Source organism: Anomaloglossus baeobatrachus, unplaced genomic scaffold, assembly GCF_048569485.1.
Source record: "Anomaloglossus baeobatrachus isolate aAnoBae1 unplaced genomic scaffold, aAnoBae1.hap1 Scaffold_691, whole genome shotgun sequence".
NCBI classification, from domain to species: Eukaryota; Metazoa; Chordata; class Amphibia; order Anura; family Aromobatidae; genus Anomaloglossus; species Anomaloglossus baeobatrachus.
In genome coordinates this window covers 76865-96155 of record NW_027445065.1, presented here as the reverse complement: position 1 = coordinate 96155, position 19291 = coordinate 76865, and positions in this window count along the sequence as shown.

Here is a 19291-nt window from a genome sequence, read left to right as displayed (position 1 = left end):
ATGAACACTCACTGGCACACTATGTTCAGATACAAGTAGAAACTCATCATTCAATTAACAAACTACCCAGTAAATACTAATTGCAGAGGTAAATTTATGAATAAGGGTAATGTACTATTTGCATGTAGCGGAACAGTGGCCCCAGAGTCATTGTTACCGGTTGGCCCTTGGCTCCCAAGTCCAACACTGGATAGATGGTCGGATTTATTATTTTGAGAATGGCTTAACAACATTATGCCGAAACGTTGCTGTACAAGAGCCGGGGAAGTCTGGATCCAGAGCAACGCAGGATTAATGCTGCTGAGATTGTTTTATGCAAACATATAGATCATAGATAGATAATCCATGAATGACACTTACCAGGTTTATGAAATAGGAAGAAAATAGTTAAATGAAAAATCACCATCCTCTTTTAAAGGAAAGTGACCTGTAAAATGCAAGGATACACGTTAGATCACCATTTCTAATGAAGGATTTAGAGTACTGCAGACAGGTACAGGGACAAAACTGGTCCATATACAGGAAATATCCATTGGTAAATATGTTGAAGATAGGATGGTAGAGATCTAAACAATGTCAAAGGCAGCACCAGCAGCTCTACGTATCCTATATCCTTCATCTTGCTAGGACCTGCCACTGGTGCTGCCTATGGCTCTCTGATCTGGCTTCTGGTCCTGCTTCTGGTTCTTACTTTGGCACTGCCTATGGTTGGTGCTGCCTCTAGTATTGAATCTGGTGCTGTGTCTGATGCTGCCTCTTGTTTCCCTTGTTCATTGCTATAGTGCTGCCTCTGGTGCTTGCCTTTGGTTTAACCTTTGGTGCTCCCATTGTTGCTTGTCTCTTATACTTGTCTATGGTTCTTCTTATCGTTTTGCCTCTTGTGCTGCCTCTGGTACTGCCTATGGTTCTGCCTCTGATGCTGCATTTGGTGCTGCATCTGATGGTACTACCTATGGTTCTGCCTCTAGTATTGCCTAGTGTTCTGCCTCTAGTGCTGCATCCAATGCTGCCTTTGGTACTGCCTATGGTTTTGCCTCTAATATTGCCTATTGTTCTTCCTCTGGTGCTTTCCTCTGATTCTGCCTCTGATGCTGTCTCTGTTGTTGCTTTTGATGCTTATCTCTGATGCCTTCCTTTGGTTCTCTCTCTGGTGTTGCCTTTAATGCTGCCTCTGGTTCTGCCTCTGATGTTATTTGTGGTGCTTGCCTTCTATGCTTTCCTGTGGTTCTGCCTGTGGTGCTTGCCTTCTATGCTTTCCTGTGGTTCTGCCTGTGGTGCTTGCCTTCTATGCTTTCCTGTGGTTCTGCCTGTGGTGCTTGCTTTTGATGCTGTTTCTGGTACTGCCTATGGTTCTGCCTCTGAAGTTGTTTTTGGTGCTTGTCTCTAATGCCTTCCTGTGGTTCTTCTTCTGGTGCTTGCCTCTGGTACTGCTTATGGTTCTATCTCCGATGTTGTTTTTGGTGCTTGCCTCTAATGCCTTCCTGTGGTTCTGCTGCTGGTGCTTGCCTCTGGTACTGCCTATGGTTCTACCTGTGGTGTAGTATTTGGTGTTTGCCTCTGGTGCTTGCCTTTGATTCAGCCTCTAGTTCTGCCTATTGTTCTGTCTCCAATGTTGTTTTTGGTGCTTGCCTCTAATGCCTTCTTGTGGTTCTGCCTCTAGTGCTTGCCTTTGATGCTGCCTATGGTTCCGCCTCTTGTGTAGTTTTTGTGGTTTGCCTCTAGTGCTTACCTTTGATGCAGCCTCTGGTACTGCCTATGGCTCTGCCTCTGATGCTGCTTTTGGTGCTTGACTCTTATGCCTTCCTGTGGTTCTGCCCTTGGTGTTGCCTTTGATGCTGCCTCTGGTACTGCCTATGGTTCTGCCTCTGACGTTCTTTTTCGTGCTTGCCTAGAGAGTTTCCTCTGTTCCTGCCTTCGATGCTGCCTCTTTTCCTTCCTCTGGTACTGCCTCAGGAAAAGAACATTTACCTGTTTTAAACATAAATGAATAGTCTTCATGAAACTTTACATTTCTTAACTTCCAGACATTCCAATCAGAGGATTATATACCAAAAACCATGAGAAAAAATAACATCCTCAGATTAAAAGAGCTTTGTGCGAGGAGAGTAGTTTAAATATTATTTTATTGATAGGTGAATCTAAAATATATTAATTAAAAAACAAGGAACAAACTCCTATAAAGCAACCTATTAATCCCCTGGGAACTTGGAGTTTATTATTTCTATCTATAAAACCAGCATTAAGACCATGTATTAATCAATAATAGTTACTATGTAAGGCTAGTTTAACACTTGCGTTAATTACCTTCAGTCGCAACCGCCCTTTTGGAAAACAGCGGAATCCGTTAACGGATTCTGCTGTTTCCCGTAGACTTGTATGTATGACGGATTGTGACAGAAGTACCTGCGTTGCTTCCGCTGGCCAACACTGCGTTGCTTCCGCCGGGCAGAAGGAATGCAGCATGTAATGTTTTTTGAGCAGCTGAATCCTCTATTTTTTCACTGCGCATGCTCATCATTCAGCCGGCTTTTGAGAGCGATCAGCTGAGCACCCGGCAGCCGGATTTTGAGAGCGATCAGCTGAGCGCCCGGCAGCCGGCTTTTGAGAGCGATCAGCTGAGCTCCCAGCAGCCTGCTTTTGAGAGCGATCAGCTGAGCGCCCGGCAGCCGGCTTTTGAGAGCGATCAGCTGAGCGCCCGGCAGCCGGCTTTTGAGAGCGATCAGCTGAGCTCCCAGCAGCCTGCTTTTGAGAGCGATCAGCTGAGCGCCCGGCAGCCAGCTTTTGAGAGCGATCAGCTGAGCGCCCGGCAGCCGGCTTTTGAGAGCGCTCAGCTGAGCGCCCGGCAGCCGGCTTTTGAGAGCGATCAGCTGAGCGGCCGGCAGCCAGCTTTTGAGAGCAATCAGCTGAGCGCCCAGCAGCCGGCTTTTGAGAGCGATCAGCTGAGCGCCCGGCAGCCGGCTTTTGAGAGCGATCAGCTGAGCGTCCGGCAGCCGGCTTTTGAGAGCGATCAGCTGAGCGCCCGGCAGCTGGCTTTTGAGAGCGATCAGCTGAGCGCCCGGCAGCCGGCTTTTGAGAGCGATCAGCTGAGCGCCCGGCAGCCGGCTTTTGAGAGCGATCAGCTGAGCGTCCGGCAGCCGGGTGATCAACTGATCGTTCACAATAGTCTGCCGCCGGTAAAACTGTAAAGAAGAAAAGAAAATATAAAGCTTTCCGTTGTTTTGTACGATCCGTTGCATCCGTCACACAACGCAATGCAATGGATGCCGTTCAACGCAAGTGTGAAACTAGCCTTACAGTATTGAATAAATACGGTGTATATATATTATTATTATTATTATTTATTATTATAGCGCCATTTATTCCATGGCGCTTTACAAGTGAAAGAGGGTATACGTACAACAATCATTAACAGTACAAGACAGACTGGTATAGGAGGAGAGAGGACCCTGCCCGCGAGGGCTCACAGTCTACAGTCCACAGTCTATATACATACGTAATTAAATGTAAACAAATATAAAGTGTACCTGTGTATATAGAAATAAAGAATTACATCTGTAATAGATTATGAAAGTGCAAGTTAACTATAAAGTGTATGTTTACATAAACAAATTGATTAGGAAATGATACATGTGCGTGTCTGGCTGGTAATTATTATTATTATTATTATCTAAAATAACAGTTGTACTCAAGTAAAGGGAAAGGAAAAAACTGAAGGATGTAGAAATGTAGCGGACTCCGGGTAAGAGATGTCGCTGTATTTCACAATGCAGAAAGGAGACGCTTCGCTGGCAGCTTCACTTCTGCTACATTTGTAACTTTTTCTTTTGCAAGTTATAAATGAAATTGTAAAAAGGAAACAATAGAACAAATGTAAGTAGAATCTGCAAATATCTGTGCGGAGGCTGTTAGAAATATTGTCATTGATGACATTCATGTGGTCGCAGCTTTCTACAAAATTGAGGGTCTCGTCTTATTTCCCATTTGGCTTTTGCTTTGTTTTGGCAGTTTTTGTTATCTTTGTGATTAATCCCGTGCATTCCCCTCTATGTTTTATACCTTCTTCCCTAATGCCAATTACAGATATGATAACTGATAATATCTGCCCAGAATATACCCTCTATATATACATCCACTAATGCAACTTTACAAGGTGCGTGGGTTTCCGTGTGCCTGGGCGCTGATGCCATCAATAAGCATTTATGAGCAAATTTGTCCTAAAAGGCGTTGTGCGCCACTGCGTTTTTTATGCATTTTTAAAACGTTTTTTGGTGCAGTTTGTTGCCCAAATCTGCATGTCTATCCTCATCCCAGCTAAGTCTATGAGAATTCAGAAGTGCAGTGCGCGTGTTGCTTCTCTTTTCCTTGCAGTTTTGGGTGCAGAAAAAAGAAGCAGCGTGTCAATTCTTGGTACTTTTTATTCCTGAATTTTGGAGCTTTTTCAGCCATTGATTTCACAAAAAAAAGCATGGCACAAAAAGACACCAAAAATGCACCAAAAATGTATCAGAATTGCACCAAAACGCACCAAAAATACATCAAAAAAGCACCAAAAATGCATCCAAAACGCACCAAAAATGCACCATAAAATTCAACAAAGCGCACCAAAAAAATTCACCAAAAATGCCCCAATACTGCACCAAAAAAAAAAATGCCTTAAAACCCACCAAAAAATACACCAAAAAAGCACCAAAAATGCATCAAAAAATGCACCAGAAATGCATCCAAAACACACCAAAAATGCACCATAAAATTCAACAAAACGCATCAAAAATGCACTAAAAAATGCACCAAAAAGGTACCAAAAAATGCACCATAAAAGGCACCAAAATGCACCAAAACATTCACCAAAAATGCACCAAAACGCACCAAAAAATACACCAAAAAAGCACAAAAATGCACCAAAAGGCATAAAAAAAATTAATTAAAACACACCAAAAATGTGCCAAAACGCACCAAAAAATGCACCAAAACACACCAAGAAAATGCATGCATTTTTTGGTGCATCTTTCTGCCACAACGTGCGTTTTTGTGCAGAAAATTTCTGCACCTAATCTGCAGCGTGCGCACAGAGCCTAATGGCCGCTTTACATGCTGCGATATCGCTAGCAATTGCTAGCGATGTCGAGCGAGATAGCACCCGCCCCCGTCGTACGGCCGATATGTGGTGATCCCTGCCGTAGCGAACATTATTGCTACGGCAGCGTCACACACACATACCAGTTCAGCGACGTCGCTGTGACTGCCAAACAAAACTCCCTCAAGGGGGAGGTGCGTTCAGCGTCACCGCAAAGTCACTAAGCGGCCGGCCAATAGAAGCGGAGGGGTGGAGATGCGCGGGACGTAACATCCCGCCCACCTCCTTCCTTCCTCATTGCCGGCGGCCGCAGGTAAGGTGAGGTTCCTTGTTCCTGCGGTGTCACACATAGCGATGTGTGCTGCCGCAGGAACGACGAACAACATCGTACCTGCAGCTGCAACAATAATTGGGAATGGACCCCCATGTCACCGATGCAATGATTCAAAATCGCTCATAGGTGTCACACGCAGCAACATCGCTAAAGCAACCGGATGTGCATCACAATAGCCGTGACCCCAACGACATCGCTTTAGCGATGTCATAGCGTGTAAAGCGCCCTTAAGAGGGAGACAGGGCTATAACTGATACATGATCGGATTTCAAAAAGATTAAGGGAATGGATGGTTATAGCAAAGACCGTGAAGAAAAGGGAATACAATCTGAATCCCTTCTTTTTTAGGGTCCCCATGTCTATACAGTGGGCTCCCTTTACCCAACACAGGTGCTTAGTTTTGCTTCAGAGAAGATTTTAAGTGTCAATGAACAGTTCATACATGTATAATGGTTCTTAGCAAAGGTTCACTAACACCAGGGGCAATAAGATCCCTGGTGGTCTAGGGCAATTAAAGGATTAATATAAATTTGCTTGATGGTCTTGGTACAAATTACATTAATGACATCATTGATCCATTCTATTGAAGTAGTTAATGCCGAAATCCATGGCAATCGAGCATAGTGAAGACATTATTGTCGGCATCCCTGGTGGCCTAGAGTTGGGAAATGTTTAATGTAAAAAGTTCCGGTGGTCTAACGGTGAAAAAGTTTAATAAGCTATCTATAGGGCAGTCAGTTACTAGCAACCCCAACTTCACACTATGGAAGCGAGTGCACCTACAAACCTCAGATGTAAGAGATGGAAGATCTGGAAATACAGCGGAACATGTTTTAGTGATTCCAATGGTTCCACTTTCTTCCACCGAGACCATTGTGATTATTCCACCAGTACAAGAGTAATGGTCTTTGTCCCTTTATGGAAAGTCTTGGAAATAATAAAACCTAAGAAGGAGAGGACGTTACCTTAGTCTCCAATGATGAAGAAGCTGCAGATTGTTCTCCAGACCATATGAAAGTGAAATAACAAGCCTGAAGTAGGAGGGCAGAGAGTTCTGAGAAATCCCCTGCCTCCAGGCCAAAGTGAAACATGTAATCTAATGGTTTCATTATGATAAAAACTCTGAGAGAACACCTCCTTGAGAAGACCACCTCCTTGAGAAGACAGCGTCGTTGAGAAGTCCACCTCCTTGAGACCACCTCTTTGAGAAAACCGCCTCCTTCAGAAGACAAAGTACTTTGAAGACCAACTCTTTGAAAAGACGACCTCTTTGAGAAGACCACCTCCTTGAGAAGACCACCTCCTTGAGAAGACCACCTCCTTGAGAAGACTGCCTCCTTGAGAAGACCACCTCCTTGAGAAGATTGCCTTCATAAGAAGACAGTCTCCTTGATAAGACTGCATTCATGAGAACACCTGGCATTCTGGGTCTGGCACTGCCCTCTATGTGACCCGGTGACATCAGTGATGACATCAGTATGTCAGTAACGTCATCGCTCGTCAGGCATTCCGGGTCTGGCACTGCCCTCTATGTGACCCGGTGACATCAGTGATGACATCAGTATCTCAGTAACGTCATCGCTCGTCAGACAATCCGGGTCTGGCGCTGCCCTCTGTGACCCGGGGAGATCAGTGATGACATCAGTATCTCAGTAACATCATCGCTCGTCAGACATTCCGGGTCTGGCGCTGCCCTCTATGCGACCCGGTGAGAAAAGTGATGACATCAGTATCTCAGTAACGTCATTGCTCGTCAGGCATTCCGGGTCTGGCACTGCCCTCTATGTGACCCGGTGAGATCAGTGATGGCATCAGTATCTCAGTAACGTCATCGCTCGTCAGGCATTCCAGGTCTGGCGCTGACCTCTATGTGACCCGGTGAGAAAAGTGATGACATCAGTATCTCAGTAACGTCATTGCTCGTCAGGCATTCCGGGTCTGGCGCTGCCCTCTATGTGACCCGGTGAGATCAGTGATGGCATCAGTATCTCAGTAACGTCATTGCTCGTCACACATTCCGGGTCTGGCGCTGCCCTCTATGTGACCCGGGGAGAAAAGTGATGACATCAGTATCTCAGTAACGTCATTGCTCGTCAGGCATTCCGGGTCTGGCGCTGTCCTCTATGTGACCCGGTGAGATCAGTGATGGCATCAGTATCTCAGTAACATCATCGCTCGTCAGGCATTCCAGGTCTGGCGCTGACCTCTATGTGACCCGGTGAGAAAAGTGATGACATCAGTATCTCAGTAACGTCATCGCTCGTCAGACATTCCGGGTCTGGCGCTGCCCTCTATGTGACCCGGGGAGAAAAGTGATGACATCAGTATCTCAGTATCGTCATCGCTCGTCAGGCATTCCGGGTCTGATGCTGACCTCTATGTGACCCAGTGAGAAAAGTGATGACATCAGTATCTCAGTATCGTCATCGCTCGTCAGGCATTCCGGGTCTGGCGCTGCCCTCTATGCGACCCGGTAAGAAAAGTGATGACATCAGTATCTCAGTAACGTCACCGCTCGTCAGGCATTCCGGGTCTGGCGCTGCCCTCTATGCGACCCAGTGAGATCAGTGATGACATCAGTATCTCAGTAACGTCATCGCTCGTCAGGCATTCCGGGTCTGGCGCTGCCCTCTATGCGACCCGGTGAGAAAAGTGATGACATCAGTATATCAGTAACGTCATCGCTCGTCAGGCATCCCGGGTCTGACGCTGCCCTCTATGTGACCCGGTGACATCAGTGATGGCATCAGTATCTCAGTAACATCATCGCTCGTCAGGCATTCCGGGTCTGGCGCTGCCCTCTATGTGACCCGGTGAGAAAAGTGATGACATCAGTATCTCAGTAACGTCACCGCTCGTCAGACATTCCGGGTCTGGCGCTGCCCTCTATGTGACCCGGTGACATCAGTGATGGCATCAGTATCTCAGTAACGTCATCGCTCGTCAGGCATTCCGGGTCTGACGCTGCCCTCTATGTGACCCGGTGAGAAAAGTGATGACATCAGTATCTCAGTTCCGTCATCGCTCGTCAGGCATTCCGGGTCTGGCGCTGCCCTCTATGTGACCCGGTGAGATCAGTGATGACATCAGTATCTCAGTTCCGTCATCGCTTGTCACACATTCCGGGTCTGGCGCTGCCCTCTATGTGACCCGGTAAAAAAAGTGATGACATCAGTATCTCAGTTCCGTCATTGCTCGTCAGGCATTCCGGGTCTGGCGCTGCCCTCTATGTGACCCGGTAAGAAAAGTGATGATATCAGTATCTCAGTTCCGTCATCGCTCGTCAGGCATTCCGGGTCTGGCGCTGCCCTCTATGTGACCCGGTAAAAAAAGTGATGACATCAGTATCTCAGTTCCGTCATCGCTCGTCAGACATTCCGGGTCTGGTGCTGACCTCTATGTGACCCGGTAAAAAAAGTGATGACATCAGTATCTCAATAACATCATCGCTCGTCAGACATTCTGGGTCTGGCGCTGCCCTCTATGCGACCCAGTGAGATCAGTGATGACATCAGTATATCAATTAAATCATCGCTCGTCAGGCATTCCGGGTCTGGCGCTGCCCTCTATGTGACCCGGTGAGATCAGTGATGACATCAGTATCTCAGTAACGTCATCGCTCGTCAGGCATTCTGGGTCTGGCACTGCCCTCTATGTGACCCGGTGAGATCAGTGATGCCATCAGTATATCAATTACATCATCGCTCGTCAGGCATTCCGGGTCTGGCGCTGCCCTCTATGTGACCCGGTGAGATCAGTGATGACATCAGTATCTCAGTAACATCATCGCTCGTCAGACATTCCGGGTCTGGCGCTGCCCTCTATGTGACCCGGTGACATCAGTGATGACATCAGTATCTCAGTAACATCATGGCTCGTCAGACATTCTGGGTTTGGCACTGCCCTCTATGTGACCCGGGGAGATCAGTGATGACATCAGTATCTCAGTAACATCATCGCTCGTCAGACATTCCGGGTCTGACGCTGCCCTCTATGTGACCCGGTGAGAAAAGTGATGGCATCAGTATCTCAGTAACGTCATCGCTCGTCAGACATTCCGGGTCTGGCGCTGCCCTCTATGTGACCCGGGGAGATCAGTGATGACATCAGTATCTCAGTAACATCATCGCTCGTCAGACATTCCGGATCTGGCGCTGTCCTCTGTGTGACCCGGTGAGATCAGTGATGACATCAGTATCTCAGTAACATCATCGCTCGTCAGGCATTCCGGGTCTGACGCTGCCCTCTATGTGACCCGGTGAGATCAGTGATGACATCAGTATCTCAGTAACGTCATCGCTCGTCAGGCATTCTGGATCTGGCGCTGTCCTCTGTGACCCGGTAAGAAAAGTGATGACATCAGTATCTCAGTAACATCATCGCTCGTCAGACATTCTGGGTCTGGCGCTGCCCTCTATGTGACCCGGGGAGATCAGTGATGACATCAGTATCTCAGTACTGTCATTGCTCGTCAGACATTCCGGGTCTGGCGCTGCCCTCTATGTGACCCGGTGACATCAGTGATGGCATCAGTATCTCAGTAACGTCATCGCTCGTCAGGCATTCCGGGTCTGGCGCTGCCCTCTATGTGACCCGGTGAGATCAGTGATGACATCAGTATCTCAGTAACGTCATCGCTCGTCAGACATTCTGGGTCTGACGCTGCCCTCTATGTGACCCGGTGACATCCGTGATGACATCATTATGTCAGTAACGTCATCACTCGTCAGACATTCCGGGTCTGGTACTACCCTCTATGTGACCCAGCCAGAGCAGTGATGACATCTGTAGCTCAATAACGTCATCACTCATGAGATATTTCGAGTTTGGCGCTGCCCTCTATACGACCCAGTGAGAGCTGTAGTAAGCGGTAACTGTTACATCACCACCGGAGTCCGCTCCAGCGACTTCCGCGCCGATCGCCAGGTGACGCCGTGTTCCTGCCGTGGATGGTGCTGGTGATGGGAGAGGAGTCGATGCCAGTGGCGCTGGTGGGCGCAGGCTCCGATCATCCACTGGGCTGGGTTATCTTGGGATCTGCAGTACCTCTGGCTGACTGTGGGTGTCTTCCAGGTGAAGTTGCCAGCATTCACCTGCAGCCAATGGGAAGACACCACACCCTTCTTATTCCCCCTCCTGTCATGTGACCACTGCCAGAGATAGTTCTGATTTCCTGGCTCCTGATCCGCCCTATTGTTTTGTGATTCCTGTGTGCTGACTTCTGCGTGTTTCCTGACTACCCTTCTGCTGCTGTTTTTATACCTCGCTGCCCGATCCGGATTTGACCTCTGCTACATTTTCTGATTACGTCCTTGTCTGCCGATTCTGTCCCTGTTCCGCAATTCCTGGTTTGACCCTGCCTGACGACTACTCTCATCGGACTGCAGCCTTCCACAGGTAGTGATCTCCAGGGCCCTGTGTAATTCCAAATCCCTGTATAGGGGTTAAAGGGTTTCAGGGTTCTGGGGGTCCTGCTTTGTTAGTGGCTTCCGTCTAGTCTGTCCATCACATCCCACCTGAGTCTGTTGATCCAGGCAGGCGTTACAGTGACGTTACTGACATCATCACCGCTCTTCACTGTCACCGGGTATCGCAGAGTGCAGCCTAACTGGGAGTGACCTATGAAGCGTCACTCTCACGACCAGGCCGCATAGGTTGTGCTACATAATCATGGGACATCATGGGGTCGTGGGAATGACATGAACTAAGTCAGAGCTGCTGGGTTTATTTTTTTAATAATAAAATTTATGTCTTTCAGGTATCAGTTTGTGGACTACATTGGATTCGGTAGACTACTTTAGATCTACAGTGCAGCCGATTCAAAGAAATAGCCAACAACCACAATAAATAAAATTAATATCTCTTTATTGACAAAATTACATAAAACATTTGAAAAGGTTTAAAATGATGATATGAACAGGAGGCTGACACACAATGCTAAGCATCAATGGTATATTGTAAATTCAATATAAGAGCAAAGGTGTAATTTATATAAACGGCCACTAGATGGCAAGATAGAGAGAGATATGGGTTGATGCAAACCGAGGACAGATCACCATGAACAATATACTATGTAAGGCACATACAATGGACCAAGATTATATAAGGCACAATATTGCTATCAAAAAGTTGAATATCCGCCTGACCTTCCGCTATGATCCGGTTACAGTTGATTTCCTGGATGTTACTGTCAAGCGTGACCCCTCTAATCTTCTCCAAAGGGATGTTTTCCGGAAACAAACAGCTGTCAACTCTCTTCTCCATGCTCGTTCATCACACCCTGGTCATGTTGTAAGGGGTGGGCAGACCCCTTACAAGGAGGTGCAGTGTTTTCCCCTGAAGATACCCCCGCTGGGGTAGACAAAGCCATACCTCCCAACCGTCCCGGATACAGCGGGACAGTCCCTCTTCTGAGCCTTTGATCCCGGTCCCGCCCGTGAGGCTGTTTGTCCCGGGCTCCACCCACCCACTGTAGCCCCGCCTCGCTGTTTCTCTTCATTACAGAGCCAAGCGCGCACCTACTCCTGTGACTGCTGCTGAGGTATGAATCACCCCCTGCAGCAGAGCGACCCCCCTGCAGCAGAGCCGCCCCCCCCTGCACCAGAGCCGACCCCCCCCCCTCCCCCAGAGCGGACATCCCCAGCCCGGAGCTTCCCTGCAGCTGTTCTCTGACTCCCCGTGTGCGGCTTCTCACTGCTGCAGACACGCGGGGAGTCAGGACGCTGAGGAGACCGTGCAATCAGCACTTCTCTCTCCTGCAGATAGCACTGGCCAGTAATGACCTATGCAGAGTGACATCTGCAGACTTCTATTAGCTTACCGATCAGTGGTCTCCTGCCTGTGGAGCTGCTGGGTCCTAGCTTCCCAACAGCTTCAGCTCTGCTTTATCCTGGCTCCTCTACCAGTTAAAGGGAACCTGTCAGCAGAAATTTCACAATGAAAGTAATAGATTCCCCTCTGCAGCTCCTGGGCTGCTTCTAGAAAGGTTCCTGTTGTTATTGTGCCCCCTTTGAGACCTACAAAAATACTTTATGAAGTCTTACCTTTTTGTATGCAAATGTGTTTTTATGGTCACGGGGGCGGGCTGCCTGGCGTCCGTTATTCCCCCTCCTGCCGCTTTACGCAGTCCCCCATTGCTCATTTACATACACAAGGACGCCTTCCTCATGTAACTGTCCTCCCGAAGTTTTGCGCATGTGAACGCTTTTTCAGGTGATTGCGCAGGCACGAGATTATGGGCGGCGCTGTGATTGTCATCAGCAGCGTTAACCAAGTACCCGCCCATAATCTCGTGCCCGCACTTTTCCCTCTGACTCCACTGTTATGCGCAAGTGCTGGCCATATGAACCATGTTACCTATTACCGCTTGCACGAGATTATGGGCGGGTACTTGGATGACTTTGCTGATGACAATCACAGCGCCGCCCATAATCTCGCGCCCACGGTAATAGGTAACATGGTTCATATGGACAGTGCTTGCGCATAACGGTGGAGGCAGAGTGAGAAGCGCGGGCACGAGATTATGGGCGGGTACTTGGATGACGCTGCTGATGACAATCACAGCGCCGCCCATAATCTCGCGCCCACGGTAATAGGTAACATGGTTCATATGGACAGTGCTTGCGCATAACGGTGGAGGCAGAGTGAGAAGCGCGGGCACGAGATTATGGGCGGGTACTTGGATGACGCTGCTGATGACAATCACAGCGCCGCCCATAATCTCGCGCCCATGGTAATAGGTAACATGGTTCATATGGACAGTGCTTGCGCATAACGGTGGAGGCAGAGTGAGAAGCGCGGGCACGAGATTATGGGCGGGTACTTGGATGACGCTGCTGATGACAATCACAGCGCCGCCCATAATCTCGCGCCCACGGTAATAGGTAACATGGTTCATATGGCCAGTGCTTGCGCATAACGGTGGAGGCAGAGTGAGAAGCGCGGGCACGAGATTATGGGCGGGTACTTGGATGACGCTGCTGATGACAATCACAGCGCCGCCCATAATCTCGCGCCCATGGTAATAGGTAACGTGGTTCATATGGCCAGTGCTTGCGCATAACGGTGAAGGCAGAGTGAGAAGCGCGGGCACGAGATTATGGGCAGGTACTTGGATGACGCTGCTGATGACAATCACAGCGCCGCCCATAATCTCGCGCCTGCGCAATCACCTCAAAAGCGTTCACACTTTGCACAGTGCTTACTCCCGCGAGAGTGGCACTGGGCATGCACAAAACTTCAGGAGGACAGTTACATGAGGAAGGCGTCCTCATGTATGGAAATGAGCAATGGGGGACGGCGTACAACGGCAGGAGGGGGAATAACGGACGCCAGGCAGCCCGCCCCCGTGACCATAAAAACAGATTTGCATACAAAAAGGTAAGACTTCATAAAGTATTTTTTTAGGTCTCAAAGGGGGCACAATAACAACAGGAACCTTTCCAGAATGCAGCCCAGGAGCTGCAGAGGGGAATCTTTTATTTTTTTTGCTAAATTTCTGGTGACAGGTTCCCTTTAAAGGGAACCTATCAGGTGCAATCTGCACTCAGAGCCAGGAGCAGTTCTGGGTGCATATTGCTAATCCCTCCCTAACTGTCCCTGTATACACTAGCATAGATAAAGGCATCTATAGAAAAAGTATTTTTAAAGAGCTTATATCTTATGCTAATTAGCGCGGGGACTAGTCCCAAGGGCGTTACTTCACTTGGCTAGTCGGCTCACATAGCGTATTAGTACTCACACAGGGGCGTAATAACATGCTAACATGCTATGCGAGCCGACTAGCCAAGTGAAGTAACGCCCTTGTGACTAGTCCCCGCGCTCATTAGCATAAGATATAAGATCTTTAAAAATATTTGTTCTTGATCTCTTTATCTATGCTAGTGTATACAGGGACGGTTAGGCAGGGATTAGCAATATACACCCAGAACTGCTCCTGGCTCTGAGTGCATATTGCACCTGACAGGTTCACTTTAAAGGGAACCTGTCACCAGATTTGGGGCCTATAAGCTGCGGCCACCACCAGCGGGATCTTATGTACACATTCTAACATGCTGCATACCTCCCAACCGTCCCGGATACAGCGGGACTTTCACGCTTTACGTTGTTTGTCCCGTTGCCACGGGCGGGACGGCCGGCTCCCGGGCTCCGCCCACCCACTCTCTCTCCGCCTCCCTGCTTTTCCCTCCTACCATCCTAGTAGACGTGGCATAGAGAGGAGCGCTGCCTGTGCTGCTGCTGGTACAGTAAACTAATCTCCCCAGCGCTGATTTCCCTCCCTCCCCCCTCACCCCCGGCCGGAGCCTGTCTGTGCGGTCGGCCGGCCGCCTGTCTGTGCGGTCGGCCGGCCGCCTGTCTGTGCGGGCGCCCCCCGCCGCCTGTCTGTGCGGGCGCCCCCCGCCGCCTGTCTGTGCGGGCGCCCCCCTGCCGCCTGTCTGTGCGGGCGCCCCCCGCCGCCTGTCTGTGCGGTCGGCCGGCCGCCTGTCTGTGCGGTCGGCCCGCCACCTGTCTGTGCGGGCGCCCCCCTGCCGCCTGTCTGTGCGGGCGCCACCCGCCGCCTGTCTGTGCGGGCGCCCCCCGCCGCCTGTCTGTGCGGGCACCCCCCTGCCGCCTGTCTGTGCAGGCGCCCCCCTGCCGCCTGTCTGTGCGGGCGCCCCCCTGCCGCCTGTCTGTGCGGGCGCCCCCCTGCCGCCTGTCTGTGCGGGCGCCCCCCCGCCGCCTGTCTGTGCGGGCGGCCCGCCGCCTCATTGTGCGGGCGGCCGGCCGCCTCTCTGTGCGGGCGGCCCGCCGCCTGTCTGTGAAGGCGGCCGGCCGCCTGTCTGTGAAGGCGGCCGGCCGCCTGTCTGTGAAGGCGACCGGCCGCCTGTCTGTGAAGGCGGCCGGCCGCCTGTCTGTGAAGGCGACCGGCCGCCTCACTGTGCGGGCGACCGGCCGCCTCACTGTGGCTGCCTGCGTGTCCGTGCTGGAGGCCCGCCGGCTGCCTGCGTGTCCGTGCTGGAGGCCCGCCGGCTGCCTGCGTGTCCGTGCTGGAGGCCCGCCGGCTGCCTGCGTGTCCGTGCTGGAGGCCCGCCGGCTGCCTGCGTGTCCGTGCTGGAGGCCCGCCGGCTGCCTGCGTGTCCGTGCTGGAGGCCCGCCGGCTGCCTGCGTGTCCGTGCTGGAGGCCCGCCGGCTGCCTGCGTGTCCGTGCTGGAGGCCCGCCGGCTGCCTGCGTGTCCGTGCTGGAGGCCCGCCGGCTGCCTGCGTGTCCGTGCTGGAGGCCCGCCGGCTGCCTGCGTGTCCGTGCTGGAGGCCCGCCGGCTGCCTGCGTGTCCGTGCTGGAGGCCCGCCGGCTGCCTGCGTGTCCGTGCTGGAGGCCTGCCGGCTGCCTGCGTGTTTGTGCTGAATGGGTGTGGATGGGGAGTGGATATGGGCGTGACTGTGAAATGGGTGTGGTTAGGGGGCGTGGCCTAAAAGCCTGAGAGAAAAAGGGGCCACGACTACAATCCCCGAGGCACCCCCGGCACCCCGTTACATGTGGCGTAGTCGGCAGGATCCGGATTATTGGCGAAGGGTCCCGATTCCATGGTGGGAAGAACAAGTGGTGCCTAAGGCGTTGGACCGGGCACAAGATGGCGGCAAGATGGCCGCCGTCTTCACGAACACAGTGAGCGCGCGAGGAATTGGCGCCAAAAGAAAAGCCTGGGGCTGGCCGGTGAAGAAAAAGAAGTGCGGAGTGCGCCGCTCAAAGAGGGGAGGTGCTGGCCCCAGGATGCTGATGAAGACATGTGAAGTGGGCGGCGTTACAGGAAAAAAAGAAGAACCGTCTCGGCCGGGTCGATTTGATGTGCGAGACTGGGGGTGGAGCGTATGCAAGAGCGGGAAAAGAAGGCCCGCCTCCACCATCCCCAGCGTCTCCACTTGCCCCGGCGCCATTGCAAGAAACGCCAACCCAGAGACCGACTCCAAGCGAGTTGGAGACCCCGAGAAAACAGCATGCTGCAGTGGGCGCGCTGGTAGCAACCAGCCTGGGGAGAGGACGCCCGAAGCAGACTGCAACCGCGGAAGGACTTACCCTTAACCTACCGGCTGTGCCAGGAGGACCGGAGCGGCCCACAAAAGTAACGTGGGTCACTTCCTGGGATGCCGCGACCGGTGAGACCTCGAATGAAGTCCGGGCCACCTACAAGGCACAGCTACGGCCGGGAAGCGAAGTCCTGGGAGCACCACTCCAGTGTCCGGAGGTGTTCACGCCAGTCGAGGTGGGACCTCCAACCCACACAGCAGTTCCGGCCCCGGAAGAGCAACATGCCCGGGAGCTAGAAGAAGATGAGTGGGGATTCTTTTGGGAGCCGGTAAAGCCGACGCCCCTGACTCAGCGAACGTCCCCACCGCCTGAACCCGATCCGGTGCAGGAAAGGTTACTAGCCAAGACCGTGGCCCGCGAGATAATGGCCGGTCCCCTTAGCGACGAGTTTGATCGGCAGTGCACCGTTGGCACCGTGGTCAAATTCAATCAGGCGGAGGGCTATGGATTCATTGAGGACGAAGAGACCGGTGACCATTTCTTCTACAACCGGGTTAACCTGGACACTGAGGGCTTACCACAACGCCTTCATACGCTGTACCCGGGAGAAAAGGTGAAGTTCCGGAGAGAAGTGGGATGCCGGGGCCTATTTGCCGTAGGAGTGACCCGGATGCCCACTGCACAAGAGGCCGCACAATGGCAACAAGAGATCGAATGGGAAGAGTGCCAATACCGGAGACGTACCCAACAGAGACCGGTGCTGGCTGAGATTTCCCGGCCGAGAAACACTCTGGCGGTGTCGCCAGCAGTCATGACCGGACAGAGTGCTGACCCAGAAAAGGCAGTCCGTGCGGCGTCACAGCGACGTCACTAAGCGGTCGCCCAATAGAAGCGGAGGGGCGGAGTTGAGCGGCTGTAACATCCCACCCACCTCCTTCCTTCCACATTGCCGGCGGCCGCAGGTCAGCTATAGTTCGTCGTTCCCGAGGTGTCACACGTAGCGATGTGTGCTGCCTCGGGAACGACGAACAACCTGCGCCCTCAACAATCAACGATTTTATGAAAATGAACGACGTGTCAACGATGGACGATTTGGTGAGTATTTTCCATCGTTAATGGTCGTTTGTGCGTGTCACACGCAACAACGTCACTAACGATGCCAAATGTCGTCACGTAATCCTTAAGGCCCCGTTACACGCAACGACGTATCTATCAATATATTGCCGGGTCATGGATTCTGTGACGACATCTGCCATCGTTAGCGACGTCGTTGCGTGTGACACGCACGAACAACCGTTAACGATGGAAAATACCAAATCGTCCATCGTTTACACGTTGTTCATTTTCATAAAATCGTTGATTATTGAGGGCGCAGGTTGTTCGTCGTTCCCGAGGCAGCACACATTGCTACATGTGACACCTCAGGAACGACGAACTACAGCTTACCTGCCAGGAATGAGGAAGGAAGGAGGTGGGCGGGATGTTACAGCCGCTCATCTCCGCCCCTCCAATTCTATTGGGCGCCCGCATAGTGACGCCGCTGTGACGCCGCACAGACCGCTCCCTTAGAAAGGAGCCACAGCGACGTCGCTAGGCAGGTAAGTCCGTGTAACAGCTCCTAATATTGTGCACCACGGGCAGCGATTTGCCTGTGACGCACAAACGACGGGGGCGGGTACGCTCGCCAGCGATATCGCAAGCGATATCGCTGCGTGTAACACCCCCTTTAAGATTCACCTTTGGCTCTGCTCCTTGTAGAGCCATTGGGTTATGTCTATTGCTGAGTTGTTTGTATTCCCTGGGTCCTTGCCAGTGGGTGGTGCTTGTTTGGTGCCTCATTTCGGTAATCGTCTTGCTTTATCTTTGGGCTCTTTGGGCGTTCCACCGGAACGTTTCCACTAATAGTTCCTGCTCTGCAGTGTGCGCTTCTGGTTCCCGTTAGTTCATTTTGATCCTCGTCCCACTAGCCCAACTCCGCTCCCTTTCCTCTGCTCCGTCCGTCTTGTTTGTTCTCCTTGACTTCATTACCCTCCGTTTGTCTTGTTCCCTCAGTCCCGCTTCCCCCTTTTGTATTAATGTTCCCCTTTGGCTTCTGACCCTGACTTGCAATCTGACTACTGTTCTGCTCCCCATCTGTATCTGACATTACCTCCCATCTACTGACCTTAGGCTTCCACGTGACTTCGGCTCCTCTTCCTCCTTTGCACTGACGTGACCTCCCGACTCTGGCTCTTGACTTGTGCGACCATTCTGCTACCTCCCAGTCTACATACTAATGACATCTAGTGGGCAGACGCCGTAGTACACCTAGGAGCTCTACATCTCTCCTGTGTACCTGCGCCCCCTGGTGGTAGCATTACACTAAGACTCACCAGCTCAGTCAAGGAAATAAAATGTGTTCTCTGTGAGATTTCAAAAGGATCTGCAGAAATTATGTATTGGACGGTTTTAGTAAAAGAGAAATAGTGTTTTTATTTGTCTTAAATACATCAAACTCTAGGTATGCCAATTCAGAAAAAAAGAAGCTAAATTTCTAAAAATTATTATTTTATTAAACTTTATTAAAAATACAAGACAATACAAAAAAAGTAAGAAACAAAATTGACAAGGTTGACATGATGAGTAAGACATCAAAAAGATACCAGCACAGTAATTAAAAAATGTTTGGCAATGAGTGTGATTGTCACAAAAAACACATTTACAAATAACCCAAGTTTAATATTAATCTACCTGATATTATTAAAAATATATATCCATATATAATAATTAATATATGGGGCTATAATATTATTACTATAAATGGGACAGGTTCACTTTGTTGCCTGTGGGGACAAGTCAAAAATCCGTACAATAAAGTTCTAGCATGATTTCACCCTGATGA